Below are 21,710 nucleotides of genomic sequence, written 5' to 3' on the forward strand. Positions count from 1 at the left end.
GCGCCTGTAGTCCGAGCTACTCGGAAGGCTGAGGCAGGAGAATGGCGTAAACCCGGGAGGCGGAGCTTGCAGTGAGCTGAGATCTGGCCACCGCACTCCAGCCTGGGCGACAGTGCGAGACTCCGTCTCAAAACAAAAAAACAAAACAAAACAAAACAAAAAAACTGCAGCCAGTAAAATATTTATTTATTTATTTATTTATTTATTTGATCTCAGCTCACTGCAAGCTCCGCCTCCCGGGTTCAAGCCATTCTCCTGCCTCAGCCTCTTGAATAGCTGGGACTACAGGCACCAGCCACCACGCCCAGCTAATTTTTTGTATATTTTAGTAGAGACGGGGTTTCACCTCGACCTCCCAAAATGCTGGGATTACAGGCGTGAGCCACTGCTCCTGGCCAAAATCTTTATTTTTAATTGCATTAAGGTTTTCTTCGTGGCCAAGTAGTTGATCTATTTTGTTAAAGTTCCATGGGCATACTACAAAACGTATTTTCTCTCTTTGAGAGATGTAAGTTCATATAGAAAGGTAGTGAATCAAGCTTGTTGATTGTTTCCTTCTATTACTCTAACTTCCTATTTTTTTGTTTACAAGAGCTGTTTTACCTGAGAAAGGCATATATTATTTTCCACCCTCATTTTACTTTACCAAGTTTTCCTTTTATTTTTAATAGTTATTGTTTTACTTAGTTTTGTGCGTACTAGTTTGTGATTTTTTACCATTGCTCAACATCCTCCTAGTTCTGTCTTGTGCATTAAATCTCACATTCCTCTTGTTTGATATTTTGATTGCCAGTTACGCTTTTTCATTTTATCACTACAACCACTGCAACCATAATGCCTATGTTTTGTCTAAATTATTTATTGTTTTTTGTCTTAAGCTGTACTGTGCAATACAGAAGCCAGTAGCCACAGGTAACTATTTAAATTTAAGATAATCAATTAAAATAAAAATTCAGTAACTCAGTCTAGCCACATGTCATATACTCAATAGCCACACGTGGCTAGTGGCCACTCTACTGGACAGCACATATATGGAACATTTCTGTTATCACTGAGAAATTCTATTGAATAGCACTACTATAGAACAGGGATTGGCAAACTTCCCATAAGGAGCAAAACAGCAAATATTTTAGGCTTGACAGGGCTTGTTGTCCCTATTGCAGCTACATAGCTCTGCTTTTCCCATAAACCAGAGATAATACATAAATGAATGAGTATGGCTAGGTTCCAATAACATTTTATTTATGGATTCTAACACTTTAATTTTCTATAGTGTTCACATGTTATGAAAATTCTTTTTTTAATATTTTTCCACAATTTAAAAATGTAAAAAGTTTCCTCGCTCACAGTCCACACAAAAACAGGTAGCAGGCCAGATTTGATCTGTGGGCTGTAGATTGCCAGCTCTTGCTTTAGCCTGTTATAAAATTTCACTCAAATTATGTCACTTTGATTTTGAGTCCTCATTAAGCATTTTAAACATATTCCCAGTCTGCCTATCCTAATGTATATATACCAATTCATATCATAATAGTAACCATCTTCTTTTTCAATTCATTTACAGAATTGGAAAGATAGAAAATAATATTTTTATTTTAGTTTAGTTTAGTTTAGTTTTTGGGATGGAATCTGGCTCTGTTCCCCAGACTAGAGTGCAGTGGCATGATCTCAGCTCACTGCAACCTCTGCCTCCTGGGTTCAAGAGATTCTCCTATCTCAGCCTCCTGAGTAGCTGGGTTTACAGGCGCCTGCCACCATGCCTGGCTAATGTTTGTATTTTAGTAGAGACAGGGTTTCACCATGTTGGCCAGTCTGGTCTGGAACTCCAGATCTGAGGTGATCTGCCTGTCTTGGCCTCCCAAAGTGCTGGGATTACAGGTGTGAGCTACCGTGCCTGGCCAAACATCATTATTTTTTCTTTCCAGAAAACATTTTCTGTGGTGCACTTGAATCTCCTTCAATGCTCTTATTTCTTATTCAAATTTTTATCTGTCCCTTTTAATAGTTTTAATTCTCTAAGCATGTATTCAGTTTGTTCTGCCTTATCTTCCTCTCTCTGGCTTCTAGGTACCCTGAGATAGTGTTGTTACTTTCTACTGTCAGCTCGTTAGGATTTTGATAGATGGCATGTCCTATGTGTCTGTAGTCCTATAGTGCATGCAAAGTGCTCTCTATCCCTGTAAGTCAAGAGTATGGAAGTACATAGGGCACTAGTCTCCTACTGAGGCACTTGAACAAATTCTCTAGACTCTTTTATTTCCTTGTTATACTTCCTGTCTCAGAAAGGAAGGACTTGGATCACTTCTTCACTGTCTTTTTAGATTTTTAGGAGGCAGGGTGACTTGACAATCTTATGCAAGTCCAATATCAACCTTCTCTACGAGGATTCATAAATCTGTAAAAGTCAAGGTTTACCAATTTACAGTCTTCACCTAGAAGTTCCATGATAATCATTTTCATACACTCACACAATGGGCAGGGAAGAGATGAAATCCTGTATCACTTTTCTCACTAGGACCTAAGAAAGCCCAAGGCCTTATTTGCACCCAGTTGCCCATGGGCACTATTACCCATTTGGTTCAGAAAAACAAATAGCTTGTAATTGGGAATTAAGGGAAAAGGCGTAATGTTCAGTTCACTATATTTTCAGAATCTCCCTCTCCCAAAATTTAATTAAACAGATCAGTTCATTATCAGAACATATGTCTATTATATGCACAGTCTCGTGCACTCTAAATAAAATTTTTATCTTTCAGAAACACAAGATGGAGTATACTAAAAGTGACTGACAAAAAATCAATTTGAGGTTGATAACTGAGGATGAATTCAGGTAGTTCTATGGAATATATTACCGTACTTATCCTAATCTATGTTGTACAAATCATCTATTAATTATATTAATTAATTCCTTGAGTATGATGTAGTTAGCTCGGAAAGTAAGCTAGTCCAATCTTGTTTCTTTGACAGATGAGCAAACCTGAGACCTGAAGCGTATAAGTGATTGTGATGGAGCCAAGATTAGAAACCCTAGTCCCATGATCTCATTGTCATCCCCTTTCTACTATACTCTTCTGAGAATGAAAATTGTCAAGCCTCTCTAGTTGAATGGGCAAGCCTCAAAAATCATTTGAAAATTAAATATTTGTCAGTAAAGTAATAGCAAAGAAGGGTTAATAGAATTGCATAAGCTATCATCATTTTAGATTATAAAGAATATAACTCCTTCTTTCAAGATGTATTTCCCATGTCATGATTATATATATATATATTTCTATACATGTGTATATATATGTATATATTGAAGTCCTAGCCTTCAGAAAGAATCTGTTTATGCATATACCAAAGAGATTGCCATTATATATAAATCAACCAGCAAATAAACATGTGTACAGAAATAAATGTTATGTATGTGAGAGATAGTCTAGGAGCTAAATTAACAGGTACAAAATGTATGACATGGCTCCTAACTGAAGAGAGTGTATTTTCTAATTGAGGGTCGATATTATAAAAGTAAAAAACAATCTAGTCTGAGACTCCATACCATAAGTGACAGTGAGTGTTCTACATACTAAGCTTGAAAGAGAGAAAGAGCTCTGTTGGCTGAAGACATCAGAGGCTTCATGGAAGCAGCGGAGTTTGAAGCCATCCTTGAAGGAAGAATATAGCTGGGATAACTATGTAATTTGTTGTTCAAATGAGTATACTTCTGAGAGTGAAATGAGGCATCGTTAATAATTACATTAGGGTAACGTGCAAACTGAGATTGTCCCAGGTAAACAGGGACAGATGATCTCCATGTTCATAAAGGCAGAAAGGAAGGTTCAGAGCATTCCAAATTAGAGAAATGGTTTATAAAGGAAAAGACAAAGATAAGAGTGAGTTGAGTGTGTTCTGGATACAGAAAAGGTGGTTCATAATAAAGAACAAATGAGAAAGAGGATTAGAAAGTGCCTTGGATGTTAGGCTAAGGAGTTTTATTTTGTTCCGTGAAAATAAGAACCATTTAAGCATGAGTGATTCTCAAAATATTTAACAATCACCATGTCATGGGCAATAACAATGAAAAGACTAAAGCCATAACAGTGTATAATAGCTGAATATCAATTGTGCATTTAAGTTTTTTTGTGCAGGAAAACTGCAGGACGAAATTGACATTTTAGAAAAGTAAAAATGGCAGTGATGTGCAGAATCAATGAGAAGAGACAAGAGTAGGTAATGGCAAATTAGTAATACCCTGGTAGTGAATATTTTAGGCTTTCTAGGACATATGGTCTCTGTTGCAACTATTCAATTCTGCCATTGTAGTCTGCAAGCAGCATTAGTTAATATGTAAACAAATGAGTGTGGCTATGTGCCAATAAAACTTAATTTACAGAAACAGCAAGATGGATCTGGCCTGTGGGCCATAATTTGCTGACCCTTGAACTACAGGTAGAGATACTGATTGAATGGCAATTTCAGTAGTTCAGCCTTTAGCGAGGGCTAGGTTTGTCAGAGGGAATCAAAAAATAAAACCACAAATATATAAAATAAACCTCAAAAATATTAAATAGTTGTAGTTTACTGGGTAATTTAGGCAGAAGTTTATTTTTAGTCGTCTGAAGAGCCAAATAATTGCAAACAAACTTTTCACTTCTGTTGTCCAAATCTCCCCTTTGCTTTCTCTCCATGAACACAGTCCTAGCCCTCAGAAAGGATCTGTTTATGCATATACGAAAGAGATTGCCATGAATAAAAGCAAACTATGAACCCAGTCACTTAAACAGATGCCATATAATCAGTTTAGCTGAAATTTTCACTACAGTGGATTTTGAATCCAATTAGGATAATGAAAACGCAACTACAAACAAAATGAATCAATATATTCAGAAGGGTTATTAAATACCAAAAATTAGCCAGAGAAGGTGAATGAAATATCTGAGAAGCTAAGTCATGTAAGGCATCTTGAAACAAAGACCCATGGGAATAGTAATGCTATCTTTATCTTTTCGTGGGGGGTGGGGGGGTGCAGGGCGGGGTGGGAGGGAAACCTTTTTAGGTCATTAGGACAAAAAAATCCAGAAACTCCCAGGAAGCTTTTGATGTCCTCAACTCACAGAGCATTTTTCCTCTATTAAGGAGGAAATAAAAGCATTTTATTTTATTTTTGAGACAGGGTCTCATTCTGTCACCGAGGCTGGGGTGCAGTGGTGTGATCTTGGCTCACTGCTACTTCCGCCTCCCGGGTTCAAGTGATACTCATACCTCAGCCTCCTGAGTAGCTGGGACTGTAGGCATGCACCACCACGCCCGGCTAATTTTTGTATTTTTTGGTAGAGATGAGGTTTCACCATCTTGTCCAGGCTGGTCTTGAACTCCGGACCTCAAGTGATCTGCCTGCCCTGGCCTCCCAAAGTGCTGGGATTACAGGCACGAACCACCGCACCTGGCCTAGTAAAAGCATTTTAAACACGACTAATTGAGCATTATGTGACATGAAATTAACTGAAAAAAAACTTATTTATGAAATGCTTGATGTGGGCAAATGGAAATATTTAGAGGACAGAAAAAAATAATATCATTGAGACCTGATTGCATGCAAAAAAAAAAAATGCAGTTGTCAAATGACAGTTAAGTGTGGCTAACGAAGTTAGTGGTAGGAAGGAGGGAAGGTTGACACAAGAGACTCTGACAATAAAATAAGTTCATTAATTATCCTTACTCAACCTGGATCCAGTGGACATCTGAAACTATCCCCTAAGACGTTAGAGCATCAAATCTTTATCCAGTTGTTTAGTCAGTGAATAAGCAATAAGTTGAGGAGATGTCAATGAGACTATACCAACATGGTACCAGAACCTCTGTTCATTTTGGTTAGCTCCCTCAAATAGTTGGTCCTTTTATGAGTGGGACCAGGGGATCAAATTGCCTTTGGTGTATGCTAAAGTTCACCATGTTGGCTTTATTAAATTGACTGGCTGTATCATCAATTTGACTAGTTGGGTAATTTGGTGGCCTATATAGATACAACCTATATTCTGACTTCATCGTTTAGGGTAGAAAATGACTGTAATAAATTATTAACATCAAAAAATAGCTCTCTTATTCCAGTTCCTTATAAGATTCCAAATATCACATTTATGTACAAAATGGATAACAATGACTCACAGCTAGTTCACAGGCAGCAAATGTAGAGGGTCAGATGAGTAATCTTAAAACTGAAAGTGGAGAGCAATAGAGGAGTACAGGAAAGGAAGACAGTAAACTTTTGATGCAATTCTTGGCACAATCACTATGTAAGTAATGTTTCTTTTCCTGTACCCTCCCTACTCCCCTCCTGGCCTTGGTAGGTGACAGGCTGATCCATTATAGTACACGGTGCCAGTGACTAATAATAACTTTAAGGTACTGCTTCTCCAGAGGGTATTTGCATTTTAAGAGGACTCTGGGGGCCTAACATAAAAGAACACATCTCTAAAGGGAGAGTTTCTAGCACTGTAGTTAGTCTGTAAAGAATTTAGGGCTACATGAGAGGTAAATCTACTGAGGGCCTCAAATCACGTCGTGTTGGCAGACGCCTACTCTGGTTAAGTACAAATTCAGTGTAGAATAATAGAGTCATGGTATCTACCATACCAGGATCAACACTTTTAACAAAGGTTAAAAATATCATGTAACTCAGCCATTCTTAACTCTGGATGCATATTAGAATCATTTTGGGGCCTTTAAACAGTAAGATGCCTGTGACCTACCTCCACAGATTCTGATTCTGATTTTATTGGTCTGGAGTAGATCATAGGCATTGGAATTTTCAAAAAAACTTTCCAGGAGATTTTAATGTGCAGAGATATTTGAGAAACATCCACCTAATTCTAGATTCTTAATGTTGGAAGAGACCTCACAAGTCATGAAGACCAATCTCTATCTCTATGACAATCTTGCCAAGTGCTTGTTTACTTTTTGCTTGAACATCTCCAGGGAAAGCATTCCTCCAGGAAGCTCTTCATCTTTAAACATGATTGTCATCATCAGCTACAGCCAAGACAGTCTTCTGGAAGACAAGAGAAACCATGGGAGTGTCTCTATTTTTGAAAGCCAACGACAGATACACCACAATCCTCAGTAACCAGGAATCAAACAAATTCAAAACAAATCCCACAAAATCCTTTCTGACACAGTTGCAAGAGAGCAAGTGGAGGGGGCAGAAAGTGAGTTTTACCATCAGGAGTTCAAATAAAAAGGGTACTTTCGGCCGGACATGGTGGCTCATGCCTGTAATCCCAGCACTTTGGGAGGCCGAGGCGGGCGGATCACGGGGTCAGGAGTTCGAGACCAGAGTGGCCAACATGGTGAAACCCTGTCTCTACTAAAACTACAAAAATTAGCCAGGTGTGGTGGCATGTGCCTGTAGTCCCAGCTACCCGAGAGGCTGAGGCAGAAGAATTGCTTGAACCCGAGAGGTGGAGGAGGTGGAGGTTGCAGTGAGCCAAGATTGCACCACTGCACTCCAGCATGGGCAACAGAGTGAGATTCCATCTCAAAAAAAAAAAAAAAAAAAAAGAGAGAGAGAAAAAAATAGGTACTTTCATGTCTGTCTATTCTCATACTGCAACTGAAATGGTTATTTGCTCATCATACCTAACAAGTCCAAATGTCATGCATTATAATCAGGGCTAAAAAGATTTGAAATAAATACTGGCTTAGAACAATGTTTTCCAACCATGACTCTGTAGGTGATCCATCTTTTAAAATGCTTTGCGCCTGTTTCTTTTCCCTTCCACTCTTTAGTGATAGCAGTTGGAGCCTAGCTCCTGAGACTCTTACCCTGTTTCCCATCTTGTTATCCCTTACTTTTGGGGATCCTGATAGAGGATTTAAATTGTTTACTCTTCTATAATGGTATCTTCTATAGTATGTTCTATAGCAAACCAGCACCATGGAATGTTCATAATAATTTTTTCAAACAAAAGTTTCTGTAGTCAAGTTGTTTGGAGAAATGCTGGGTTAGGCAAAATTAGAACTGATTTCTTTATTGTATGACTTTTTGGAGAGTTCAATATGCTAGTATACTTGTGAATCTCTAAGAGGAAATTGCAGCATTTTCCAACTTGGACTATGCGAATCTTTTAAAATGAAGCAGCAGCCCAGGACTAGTGTATTGAAGAACATTCTTCAGGAAAGCAACCTGGTCATCACTATAATCTGGTTTAAGGAATATTTGTTTGGAGAACAGGGTCATACGTGGGAGGAAACTTGGTGCTGAGAGGTACTTTGTCCCTTTTCTTGTGTTTTATATACAAACCTTTAATAGTCTTGATTTTTTCCTCTACCAGAAAGGCCTCTTCAGCCCCTCTAGCCAATACTGATCTCTAGATCCTCTTTAAATTCTTAAGTGCTCACTGGCTATGGTGCCCTTGTCCTAAATACTGAATAATGAGTGTTTTTTTCTGTCTAAATGTTTCATTTTTCTTCACCAAAAGAATAAGTTCTTTTAGGAAATAGCAGTACATTATTCTTTCACATATTCCACAGTAACTAGCCGAGTGCTAGCCTTAACATTTTTAAAATTTATTAAACAAATATTTACTGACTATCTACCATATTCCAGTCTTGAAAGTTAGCTTTTCTTAGTATAGTAAAGCCATGTGTCATTGTAACCAAACTTCTCAGTTAATCCATATTCCACAACTTCCTCAAGCCCACCTCCCCTCACTCTAACACCCACCTCTTTTACAGAGGATTTATAAGAGTTAAACCATACAAAATTGCTGTTTTAGTTTGTTCTTACACTGCTATAAAGAAATACCTGAAACTGGGCAATTTATAAAGAAAAGAGGTCTAATTGGCTCAAGGTTCTGCAGGCTGTATAGGAAGCATGGCTGGGAAGGCCTCAGGAAACTTACAATCATGGCTAAAGGCAAAGAGGAAGCAGGCACATCTTGCATGGAAGGAACAAAAGGAAGAGCACAAAGAGGGAGGTGCTACACACTTTTAAGCAACCAGATCTCATGAGAACTCACTCACTATCACGAGAACAGCAAGGGAGAAATCTGCCCCCATGATCCAGTCAGCTCCCACCAGACCCCTCCTCCAACACTGAGGATTACAATTTGACATGTGAGATTTGGGCAGGGAGACAAATCTAAACCATATCAAGGGCCATTATTTTTTATTCACAAAATTGGCAATTTCCATTTTTATATGGTTTTTGAAAAACTTACCAGGTGTATTAGTCTACTCTCATGCTGCTAATAAAGACCTACCCGAGACTGGGTAACTTATAAAGGAAAGAGGCTCAATGGATTCACAGTTCCACATGGCTGGGGAGGCCTCACAATCATAGTGGAAGGTGAAAGAAAAGCAGACTTACATCTTACATGGCGGCAGGCAAGAGAGCTTGTGCAGGGGAACTCCCATTTATAAAACCATCAGAACTCGTGAGACTTATTCACTACCACAAGAACAGTATGGGAGAAACCACCCCCATGATTCAATTATCTCCACCTAGCCCTGCCCTGGAAACATAGGGATTATTTCAATTCAAGGTGAAATTTGGGTGGGGACACAGTCAAACCATATCACCATGCAAGGGGTGGTCTGCCCATAGGTCACCCCCAGCCTAGCCTCCTATACTTCCCTTATGTCCCTTGTTGGCTATTGATTGCTGATGGCTCCAGAGATGATGACAGGAGTGCTCTTGTTCTCAATCAGCAAGGAGAGCTTCTCTGGCTGTCACTGTTAGAACTCTCAGGACACCTCGGACTACAATTCCTTGAGTTCAATTCCCAGACTATATAGAGTTCTTACTGTACCCTTATTTGCCTTCACTAAGACTGCTGATATCCAAACAGCTCCTTTCCTGGGACTGGTTGTCACACTATTGTGTTGATATACTCCCTGTGATACAGATCCTCAATTCCTGTGCTCAGTTTCCCTGTGTTTTCCAACAATTTGTTTATCCCTGTCTGGAATCCCCAACCAGGACCTATTTGTACACTCAGACTCTATGCTGCTCTCCTACTTACATTTAGCCTTCTGGGCCTTGATCCCTGACCTATACCTCTACCTATGCTTGACCTCCAACTAATCTGGACCTCTGAGTATTGTCCTCAGCTTATATACTGGAGTTCGGAACTTTACCTATGCTCTATTCTGTTTCTTCCGATCCCTCAGGTACTGTTCCCAGCATCATCCTTATTACTTACTTCGATGTGGGAATAGGGTCCCCAATGGGCCTCTAGTCAGATTACTAGCCACAGGCCCACCATCCCAACTTGACCCCTTGTTCTGGCCTGTTTTTGCTTGCCTTATTTTTTGAGATTCCCTGAACCAGGCATGATAGTCATTAGACTTTTTTAAACCAAGACAGGAATTTGATTTAAACACTTTACCAGGTTTTCCAACATCGATATTTGAAGAAGGAGATTTAATGAAAAGGTATGTTTATGATGATTTATCATTAGGATAAAAGTCAAGATCCAAAAGCTTGTATACAGTATTGTTCTGTTAAAAAAATACATATGTGTGTGTCTCTCTCTCACATATGCACACACACACACATACTTGCATAGAAAAAATGACTGAACAACTATATATAAAAATATTGACAAAGATTTTGTTTGAATAATGGGGTAACTTTTTTCTCTATTTTTAAACAATTTATAATGATTATGTTGTATTTTTATAATTTTAAAAATACCTTATTTTAGGTAACATTTTCTGACAAAAATGTTGTGACTGTGGTCATCATTTTAGTTTCCTTGCTGTGGCCAAAGACATACTCCCCCTATCTATAATCTCACAGCGCATCCCAGCATGCATTTGGCTACCATTGTCTTCAATTTCTTCTGTAAGCACATTTATCCCTGGGAGACGATGGCAAGGAGCCAGTGATGAGGGAAGGGCATACAGGAAGGGAAGGAAAATCTTATCAATGGACTCAAAAGCTGTTTTTCCTGTGAAGACCAAAAAGTCATACCCTCGTGACACCCCCTTTTTAATGGAAAAGGTACAACACAAAAATGCTTGAAATTGGAGTCACAAAGAATGGCTGGGGTTCAGGGATTGAGAATATCCCCCTTTAGTATGAAATACAGATTGGTGTCTTCTCTGAAGCAGCAGATACCATTTGGCAATCACAATGAAGGAATGGGCTTACTGAATACTTTGGATGTGTGTAAAGCACTGAGGTATGCTGTGAGGAGGCCATGCAGTAGAAACCATGTGTCTTAAACTTTAGCTAGGAGACATAAGACGTAAACCTATGTAAGGTTTACATATAGATATATAGATGTTAAAGGTCATCATGAGCATGAGAACCTACACAAATGCAAGGGAGTTGCTACTAGTAGTTTTTAGTACAGAGGTTCTCACTAAGTTCAATAGACATCTGAACCACTGGAAGATATTGAGGTTCCAGACTCACTTCTCAGAAATTGTTCTCCAGAAAGTTTGAGGTAAAACTCAGCAACCTATATTTCGGTGATTTTAGTGCTTATCATCTATGAACTACACTCTGAAAAACAGTAGAGAAAAGCTAGAGACAGATAAAAACCTGTCTGAAGTCCGGTTTTGCCATTTACTAGTTATATGACTAAAGAAAAGTGACTGAAATGCTCTGAGCCCATTTCTTCCTCTCCAATAGAGATAACAAGAACCTACCTCAAAAGGAAGAGGTGAGGAGTGAGATAATTCATGAAGAGCTTCAAGTACAAGACACATTCAACAATTTTTTTCTTCTACATATACCATCAAGATCATCATCAAGGCATATGCTAACTGTGAAAAGCATGACAAATATATGATATGCTATAGGAGTTGCAAAAGGGGAGAAATCATTTCTTCCTTCTGGAGTGGTCGAGAAACTCTAAGCCAGGAAAGTGCATCTTGAACTAAGTTCTGAAAGGATAAGAATGGTCTGGCTAGGTGCGAATAAGAAAAGATACACAGAGATAGTATAGGAGTCAAACTTGACTTACTCACCAATTATTCCAAGGTTCAAGCCTAGAGAAAAGCAGACCACAAAATCCAGGTGGACTGAGATACAATTAAGAAAACATCTTTGGCAAATCGGTAGCTGAAGTGAGATGGGGAACAGGAACTCTGAGACCTTCTATTCCTTTAACCAGATACTGCCACTAGGACCAATTGCACTGTTTAGGCAGATCTGAAAGTAAAATTGTGTGCTATATAACTGAGTGGCTAATCAATCATCAAATAAAAAAGCCACAGAATCTGACCTCCATTGAGATATCTCCAACCTAATGAAGGAATGGAGATACAAGGCTGGGTAGTCCTGCAGGACTTTTGGGTAGTTCCTTATCCAAACATCAGACTATAATTTTTCTTATAACTTTATACTATTGAGATTACAGGTTTGGCATCTAAGAGATTCTTTGTTCCCCAAATTGTTTTCCTGTAATTAGAGTAATTGTGACAGCACATCCCTTGCCTCATACAGTCTCATAAGCGAAAAGTTAAGTCATATATTTTATGTAATATACAGATAGGAACCAGGAAATGTTTTCAGAACTTTGCTTTTCATCAAGATATAACTTTCCTAAATTCTAAGTAGAATCTTACAGAGCAAGCATAAATAACGCCTAGAGATACTTCGGTATATGTCTCACTAGCTGATATTAACTCTTTTTTTCTTTTGAATCCTGGCCTTCGGTTTTTATTTAAATGTTCTATTTCTGATTAGACATGGCCTCACAATTAGTTCAGATGCTAGAATTTTGTTAGGTTGACTCCCAACTGATTCCTTTAGCAGTTAGGCTTCTCTTTCTCTATCCTTGATGAGTGATATGATCGCTATACTTTGATTGCCACAAATTAAAGGAATAACCTAAATTTGTGTTTTTTGTGTTTCATATCATTTAGGTGATCCTTGATATTTCTTCAGTCTCATTTTCTCATTTTTTTTCCACTAACTAAAAAAAAAAAAAAATCAACAAACTAGTAAACAGACAAACACACACACACACACACACAGAGAAAGAGAGAGAGAGAGAGAAGGAACAAACCACATAACCATCTTTTTCATAGTAACAGAAACCTACCATGATTGGATTGTTGCCATCAGAAAGTGGTACTTTTCAACTTTTCAGATAGACCCAGCATCTGTATATACTGTGTTCCTAGAGACTGCATAGGTCTTAAAGTAATTTCCATATGGCAAAATCTTAATTGTGCATGTGCTGATCCATGACTATATGTGTTGGTGCCTTTTCTTCTGTTTGATCATGGAAAGAAACCAAGGATCAAGTGGTTAAAGGCAATTAGAAGTGAAATGAAGTCAATGTCCTGAATAAATAGTGTGGTGGAGACTATGGGTCATACAAGAAGGAGGATAATATCTCCCTGTGTAATTTTTCAATACTGTCACTACTATTAGCTAATATATAAAACATTTACCACTGCCAGACACTTTTAGAAGAACTTTAAATATAATATTTACTTCTATAATTCTCACAACATGCTGCACATAATAGTTCATACTATTAGTATCCTTATTTTAGAAGTGAGGAAGTTGAATGACTTGCTTAGGATCACATAGTAGGTGGTAACACTCGGATTTGAATGTATGAAGTCTGCTCGAGAGTCCATGCTCTTAAATACTACACTACTTAAAAAAGAATTGCATTCAGTTTAAACATTTATATACAATGAACTATAAAGAATATATGATGGGTTCTGATACCAGCTTGTAGGTTTTCCTCCCTACAGAATGAGTGTGACTTTGTTTTGGTGTCTGACATTATTCTTACCTTTCTCTGAATCCAATTTCATGCCCCTTTTTGCTTCAGAATTCCTTATCACTTGATAACCAGTTAAAGATGGAGCGGAAAGCCTTTTTTTCTTTAAACAAGGAAATTGGTTGTCTAATCAAGAAGAGGTTTTGGTGTGCTGTGGGTTAGAATGTCCAGAAAGGGAAGACAAATGATTTTTAAAAATTAATCAGCAAAAAATACAATATTTAGTGTCTTAGAATTGAAGGTAAAGTCATTTTCATGGCTCTGGCTACCACCTTTGCAGCTTTTGTGGGCAACTGTGGAATTGTTTCATGCCTCCCATGGGCCAACAGTTCTATTTCTTAAATAGGGCAATAGACTAAAGTGTGCATAGTTTTGGTATCAGAAGTCTAAAGCTGGAGAGACTGAGGCATAGAAGGGCGAATTACTTGAGGAAGCATTGGCCTTTTGAGGGGATGCAGTTGCATAAGGGAGGCAGCGCAGCATTATAGTATGGGACATGGACTTGGGGCCAGGCTGCTTGGGTTTGAATCCAGGCTCTACGACATACTGGCTCCATGACAGTGGACCATTCGCCTCGCCCCTCTTTGCCTTAGGTTTCTCAACATTAAAATGGTGATGGCACTATAATAGTACCTAACCTACCTCATTGGGTTGTTATGAAGATTAAATGGATTAATATTTGTAAATCCTTTATGTGTCTGTCACATGATTAGTGCCACATAAGTTTTTATTAAAATAGAAAGATGGCCCCATAAAATTGGTTTTCACAGCTGTTTATTACTTAATTTTTGCTCATTATGTAAAGAGTTGTCTTTATGTGTTGGTATAAATGGAAATCTCTGCGTCTCTAGAATATTGCAAGATAAGTTGTTTAGTGTTTTAAAAAGAGAAACCTTGCCTTTCTTAGCATTTTCTTCCTGCAGTGATTATGGATGACATTAACACAATAGCATTTTACTCCAGTAACAATTCCAGCTGGAACACTACCGTTTTTGTTTTGAGCCTCAGTGACAAATCCAATCTTGTGACAGAAGGAAAGTAAGATGATAGGTGTGAAAGCACTTTAGAACGTTAAGAGGGCCTGAGATTCTGGTGCCAAAAACTCTTTGAGGTTCACCCTTTGGAGATGTCCAGTTTTCAAGGGTTTTTGCCCAGAACTATAAGTGTGAACTCCTAAAACAACAATGACAACAGCAATAACTACTACTACTACCAGTAATAGTGGTAATATAAATAATCAACACTTTCTATGTTCTTACAATGTGCCAGGAAATGTGTTAATGCTTCACATGAATTATTTCACATAAATGCTTCTTGAACGCTGCTGTTTCTGCTGTTAAGTCTCTGAGAACTGGTTTGTTCCTTTTCTTCATCTGGGATGAAATAAGCAAGACTTCACAAAAAATAAAGTTGGGTTCTATTTGCTTGACAATGGGGAAAAAAAGCTATTCCCCTCTCCTTTCTCTACTTCTAAGTTGTTTTAACAACACTTTGAATTATTAATTCCTTAGATAACCTTGGCAAAGTAGGCATTTTTAATGACAACTTCATTTTAATGATCCAGAAAAAAAGCATCCCCCTCAAAGAAATGGAAGGGAGACTAAGAGGAGCAAGAGAACAAAAGGAAAGGAGGGAAGAAGGACTAGTAAGGAAGGAGAGACAACTCTACCAAAGTGATTAGAATGACAGGCTAGAACATAATATCATCAGTATTTAGGACATGTATATTTTTTCTTTTTCTCATTTTGCGTTAGAAAAGGAGAAAAGGCTAGAAGAGTGAGTAAGCTCTGGGGTCAAAGAAAAGGACTAGAACTTTTCTTTCATGCCAACAAAAGTCATCCTTTTTGGGCCCTTGCTACTTCTCCAAGAGTTGAGCTGCTGGATGGGCCACCTCAGAAAAGCCTTACAGAGAGATAGTGAGCAAGATGTGGCCAGAACTCCAGGATGTTTAGTTTTGTCTGCACTGGGGTGGGATGATCCTGAGGATGAATTTGATATTTGTCTGGCAGGCTGGAAGATGACCTTGAGTTAGTTGGTGAACCTGAATTTCACAGGAGGTGCCAGCCGGCTTTGGCCATGTGGTCCCATCCTTATATGCATATTTGAATCTTTTTATCTCCTCATGAGCATTTTGGTCCGCTTATTCTGTACAGCTGGAGAACAGACCAGGAACAGAATAATATCACATTTTAGGGCACTCATTTTCAGACTGTTTAAATTTACCTCATGTAGGACAATGAGAATCATCTGTTTTCCCTTAAATCTCAGCCATAATCCCCTAAGCCATTCACAACTAGCTGGGAAGGTGCCCATCAAATGAGGACTGGATCTCAATGTTGATGTTACCACAGTAGCCTTCTGAATACACACAGAGTTCATTTATTGATATGCAGAGTGCTCATTGATGTGTACACAGAGAGTAATTGAGATGATAATTTAAACATTGTTATAAACACTTGTGGGGGAGATTTTCCCTAGCTCCTGCACAAGTAAGCCAGTCCACAGATTTCAGGCTCCAAATTGAGAGTCAAGAAATTGAGGCATAGCAAGCCGTCTCCTTTATGCTCAAAATTCATGCTACAGACCAACCCACAGTCTTCTGCTTTTGAATGTATTTCCTCTAGTCCAGATTGATTTGTAATGCATTTTCCTCATCCTTTGCCTTAGTGCTAGGATTCTTAGGTGAAAGGTTGATCAGTTGCAAAGAATAGAATCCCACTTAGGCTAGTTCAAATCACAAAAAGGATAGTAATTAAAAGGATAAAGGAGAGAGGGAAGGTTCTGGAAGAAATGAAGTGAAGAGAATACCACATTGTGTGTAGAAAATAGGCAACTATATTATATCAATTAAATCCCATTTGTTTTGCAGGGGGAAGTGTGTGTAATATGATCTCTTCTTTGAGTATGTTTTCTAGTCTACTGTTTTCTCTTTACAGATTAGCTTTCTCTACACATGCTTCTCAGCTTTCCTATAGCTTTAGCTTGTAAGTAACTTTGTCTTGCCATGGCACCAACTCTGACCCAACTCTAGATGATGTTATAGCTAACTAATTTAGTCACCATGTCCAAATAATTATCTTAGCCCATTTTATGGATTGGTAAACCCTGGATCATATGTTCATCTTAACCCAAAACGTGTCCATTGTCCTTTGATCAGGGACCAAGATTACGTGAACAATTTCAAAAACTGCAGCTTTCGCTAGTTGGCAATTCATATCTACTATATATGCCACTCGTAAATGTGAGAGAAATAAAAGTCTGCCATAGTCAGTACTCTTTTGGTGACAGAAAGCACAGTTCAAGCTAGTTTAATCAAGGCAGGGAAATATATTAGATTATGTATACACAAGTTTCAGGAGTACGGCTGACTGGAACAGAGAATCCAAATGATATCCTTAGAAATCGCTATCATTTCTCTGCTCTGGTTTTGTTTTTGCTGGAAGCCATTTCCAACAAAGTGATAAAGAAAACCTTCAGCACCTCTAATCTTACTTTCTACTAGCTTAACTACTTCACCAAAAAAAGAGCTCCTCATCTGTGTTGATTCCAAGTGTCCCAGAATTTTCTTTGATTCAACTGATTTGGATCATCTGCTCACTTCCAAGCCGATCACTGTGTCCAGGAAGATACTGTGCTTTTATTGACCAATCCTGGGTCATTTGTCTATTTCTCTACTTGGAAGAAGGGATTAAGCCAACAGGAAGAGATAGACTCTTTAACCAGAAAAGAAGATATTGGGCAAAATGATAACTAATGCTTAAGCATGCTGCTTTGATAGCAACTTTCCTAGTACATTATCTGTATGCGCAAGAGGCTTATATATTGCTGTACAAACAACACTGATATAATCAGAGCATTATGTTTGGCTACTAATGTTATGGCTAATTACCTCAGTTTGCCTATGTGTAAATTAAAGGGCTTTTACTGGACAGGCTTGCTAAGGACCTTTCAAACACTGACATGCATGCTAGTCTCAGGTTCTCAGACTGCAACCACTAGAAAGAATATAAGGCAAGTATTTAAACATTTACTGATTCTTAAGTTCAGAGCCCCAAAGTAATAGACAGTAATTCAATCTTTTTTTATAAAATAAATACTATTCAGATACCTTGAATATGGGCTTTGTGCTTTAAATTTTTCTTTGTAGTTATAGAAACGGGTTTCTACTGAATCATCCAAAGTTATTTTCTTTTTTTTTTTCTTTCTTTCTTTTTTATTTATTTATTTTGAGGCAGGGTCTCACTCTGTTGTCCAGGCTGTGGCATGATCACAACTGACTGCAGACTCAACCTCTGGGGTTCAGGTTATCCTCCCAACTCAGCCTCCTGAGTAACTGGGACTACAGGCATGTGCTGCCATGACCAGTTAACTTATATAAATATATATATATATATATATATATATTTTTTTTTTTAGAGATGGGGTCTCACCAGGTTGGTCAGTCTGGTCTCCAGCTCCTGGACTCAAGTGACAAAATCACTTTCAACCAAATTAGAATGCATCTGTGAAACAGGTGGTCACACTTAAGTGACAGATACAACATAGTCAAAGTCAATTTGCCCATTTTGTAGAATAGAACTTTATGTTTTAAGTGACTGAAAACACATCTCTAATTTTATTTATGTAATAAAGGAAATATGGAGGGGCCCATATAACTTACAATTCCAGAGGTGAACAAAGCTTGATACAACAAGCCAAACAATGTCATGACAACCCAGTCGCTCTACATCTTTCTACTCTGACTTCGGTAGTACTGGTTTTATTTTCGTATTCCACATGGTGGATACGCGGCAGCTCTAACCTCTGCCACATCATAGTAGCAAAATGGTGGCTGCCATTCTGGATCTCTCACTCTTACTATATTATTTAGGGAAAGACAGATAAATTTTTCCAGTAGTTTCTGGACTTAGTCCTTTTCACTCTCCATCACTGGTATGAATTTGATTGAGTGCTCATCCTTAAATTAATCCCTTTGGTTAGGGGAATGAGATTTGCTGATTCATTTAGGTCAATCGGTGCCCATCGCTGGATTTAGGGGATAGAATCAACCCCATCCAAACTATACTGACTTAAAGTCAAAGAGAAATGAATTCCTCAAAGGGTAATCAGTGCATCGTGGCTGGAAGAAGGGAGTACAGTTGCTGGAAAGGCACATAACAAATGTCTATTTTTAGCTAATGAAAACAGTGGGTCTATAATATATCAAGCCTTCAGAACTATACCTTTTAATTAAATATGTTTTTAAAAAAATCTAGGATGATACATTAACAATTTTTTTGTGGGGGTACGTAGTAGGTGTATATATTTATGGGTTACATGAGATATTTTGATAAAGGCACAGAATGCATAATAATCACATCAGGGTAAATGGAGTATCCATCATTTAAAGCATTTGGTCTTAGTTTTTGTTATGAAAAATCGAACTATGCTTTTTTAGTTATTTTAAAATGCACAATAAATTATCGCTGACTATAGTCACTCTGTCGTGCTATCAGATGATCGATCTTATTCATTTCCCACTTTCCACCCCCTGACTACCCTTCCTAGTCTCTGACAAGTATCATTCAGAAATGTTTTATTTTTTAGGTAATGGAAATAGCTTTACTTTTCACCACCTCCTCGCTGCACAATGACTCCTTGGAAGATTGTGTACCTTCTCAAGTACTTTCAATTATAAAGATAGCTATAATTTGAACATTCCAATTAGGAAGTAGGTAATCTCTCTTTCTCTATTCCTAATGGGTCTTCCACCCCTTATACTTTCATTCCCCTGTCTCTTGGGATTCAAGAAAAATAAGCATCATTTTTTACTTAATTGGTGCTTCTGACAATTCTCCCTTGGGTAACTCTGGCTGCCCGTTGTGACAGGCATTGAAATCCAGGCTCTTTAATGAAGCGGGTTTGTAGGTTCCCTGAAGCCACTTTCCCAGGTGCCACAACACCACATAGTTTTCTGATGTAGGCAATATATGCTCCTGCTGACTAGGACTAATGGACATTTTGAAAGCTACAATTTTTCAAATGGGAGCAGTAATTTATTAAATTAGAATGAAGTTCTTGTAGAAATATGGAAAGGCCCAGAGGCTCTTACATATACTTAATGCAGAATAATCATCGTAATAGCAATCGCAAGGATGAAATATTGGTTACATAAGCATCCTGTTTTAACTCTTCTTTCACATGAGTTGTATACATAAGCCTCTTCTGTCTCAGGCTCACTGTCTGAACCTCATTGTCTCATTTTAGATATCTTATCACTTACTCATCTTTTTACAGATATGGTTCTACTACCGAACCTCATTCTCCTTTGACCTCTTCTAATACTGATTCCATTTCTCTAGGTCCTTTTAAATCAAATTGTGGATTTGAGACACAACAATTTTTTGAAGTTCCAGATCCACTTATCCTTCCCTGTCTCAGGTTTCAAGTCCTAGATTCAGTTTATGGGCTCAGTATCAAGACCCAAATTCATAGTATAAGGATTCAAACAAAAGATATGTTATTTAGGAGTGTTAAAGTATAGGAGAATAGAGCACAAATAAGAAATTTGAGAAAACCTAAGGCAACACAGACCCCAGGCAACCATTGTTTATATTGCTTACCAAAGGACCCAGATCAGAATAGTCCTAAGAATTCTTTTAGAACATAACATATCTAGTGTTTATTTTTCTTTTTACTTTGACTCTGTTTATATTCACTTGACAGGTCTTTGAACTTTTTGTCCTCCTTCTTCTATCATCATACTGTATCACTACATATGCCTGCCTTCTGTTGTTTGATTCTTTTTTGAAAACTCATTTCACCATTTTTCTTTGGCCTCTTGTTCACAAGAATATTTTGGCACGCTAGTTTATCATTCCATTCCTCTCAGTAATGTTGTGGCATCTTTCCTACTCTATGCTTCTGAAAAAAATGGAGAAGCAGCATTTCATTAAACCTGATAGTCACAATGAGTCATTTTAAGATAGTTATGAAACTCAATTCATAATCGTATGTCATATTCCAAGGTCCCTGGAGTTATTTATGGCCTAGGGAAGCAGAGTACTCTTTGTGTTACAGAATAGAAACAGAAAAAAAAAATTTAAAAAGAAAAAAGTTTCATTATTTTAAATCAAATCAACTTTGAGTTAGCCAAGACAAAGAAAGGACACATTCATAGCACTTCACATAACAAAGAAAGAACACATTCATAGCACTTAAACACATACACACACACACACACACAACCTTACACAAAAACTAAATCCAAAATTTGCCTGACAGTTTTTTTTCCCAATTGCACAGGTATTTCTTTCTCTGGGAGAAAATTCTTCCCCAGATAAGTTGCTATTACAATTGGGGAAAAAGCACATGTGTTATATGCTACCACAAACGTACACACACATATACACAATTAGCAACAGTTTTAGTTGATAGCTTTAGAAGAATTCAACTAACAGTCTCTCTACTCCTATTCTTGTTCCTAGGCTCTCTGTTTTTAGTCATTCCATGGTTCTTACTCCCACTGCCTCCTAATCTTACCCGTGGGGATAGATAACTTTTACAGTTTACTTGTTGGTTTTAATCTCTAAAAAGTCAAACATGCTTTTCATCCTTTTTATTTCAAGACTGAGAATTCTAGGCTATGTTAGGATTATAATTTGACAACTTCCTCTTCAAAAGCAGTTCCAAGAGTTTGCTAAAAGTGACCCCATGGACTTTATGGGATTTCGTTCTTTCCCCTCCCCTCTGCAATGCAACCTCTACACCCTCCATCTTTTCTATCCGAGAGAGATTCCTCTGCCAAGTCTGGACAATCTCATGGAATGTCCTCCATGAGAAGAGTTCGGGTCTCGTGAATGTGTGAAGACTTTAACTCCTTGATCTCTTCTTTTCTTGCTCGCTCTCTTGCTTGCTTGCCCTCCCATTTAGTTATAGTGGCTCATTTTGGTTAATTGAAAATTCTGGTATCAGGAGGTTTTATCCCAAAATAGG

Source organism: Macaca mulatta, chromosome X (assembly GCF_049350105.2).
Source record: "Macaca mulatta isolate MMU2019108-1 chromosome X, T2T-MMU8v2.0, whole genome shotgun sequence".
Taxonomy (NCBI): Eukaryota; Metazoa; Chordata; class Mammalia; order Primates; family Cercopithecidae; genus Macaca; species Macaca mulatta.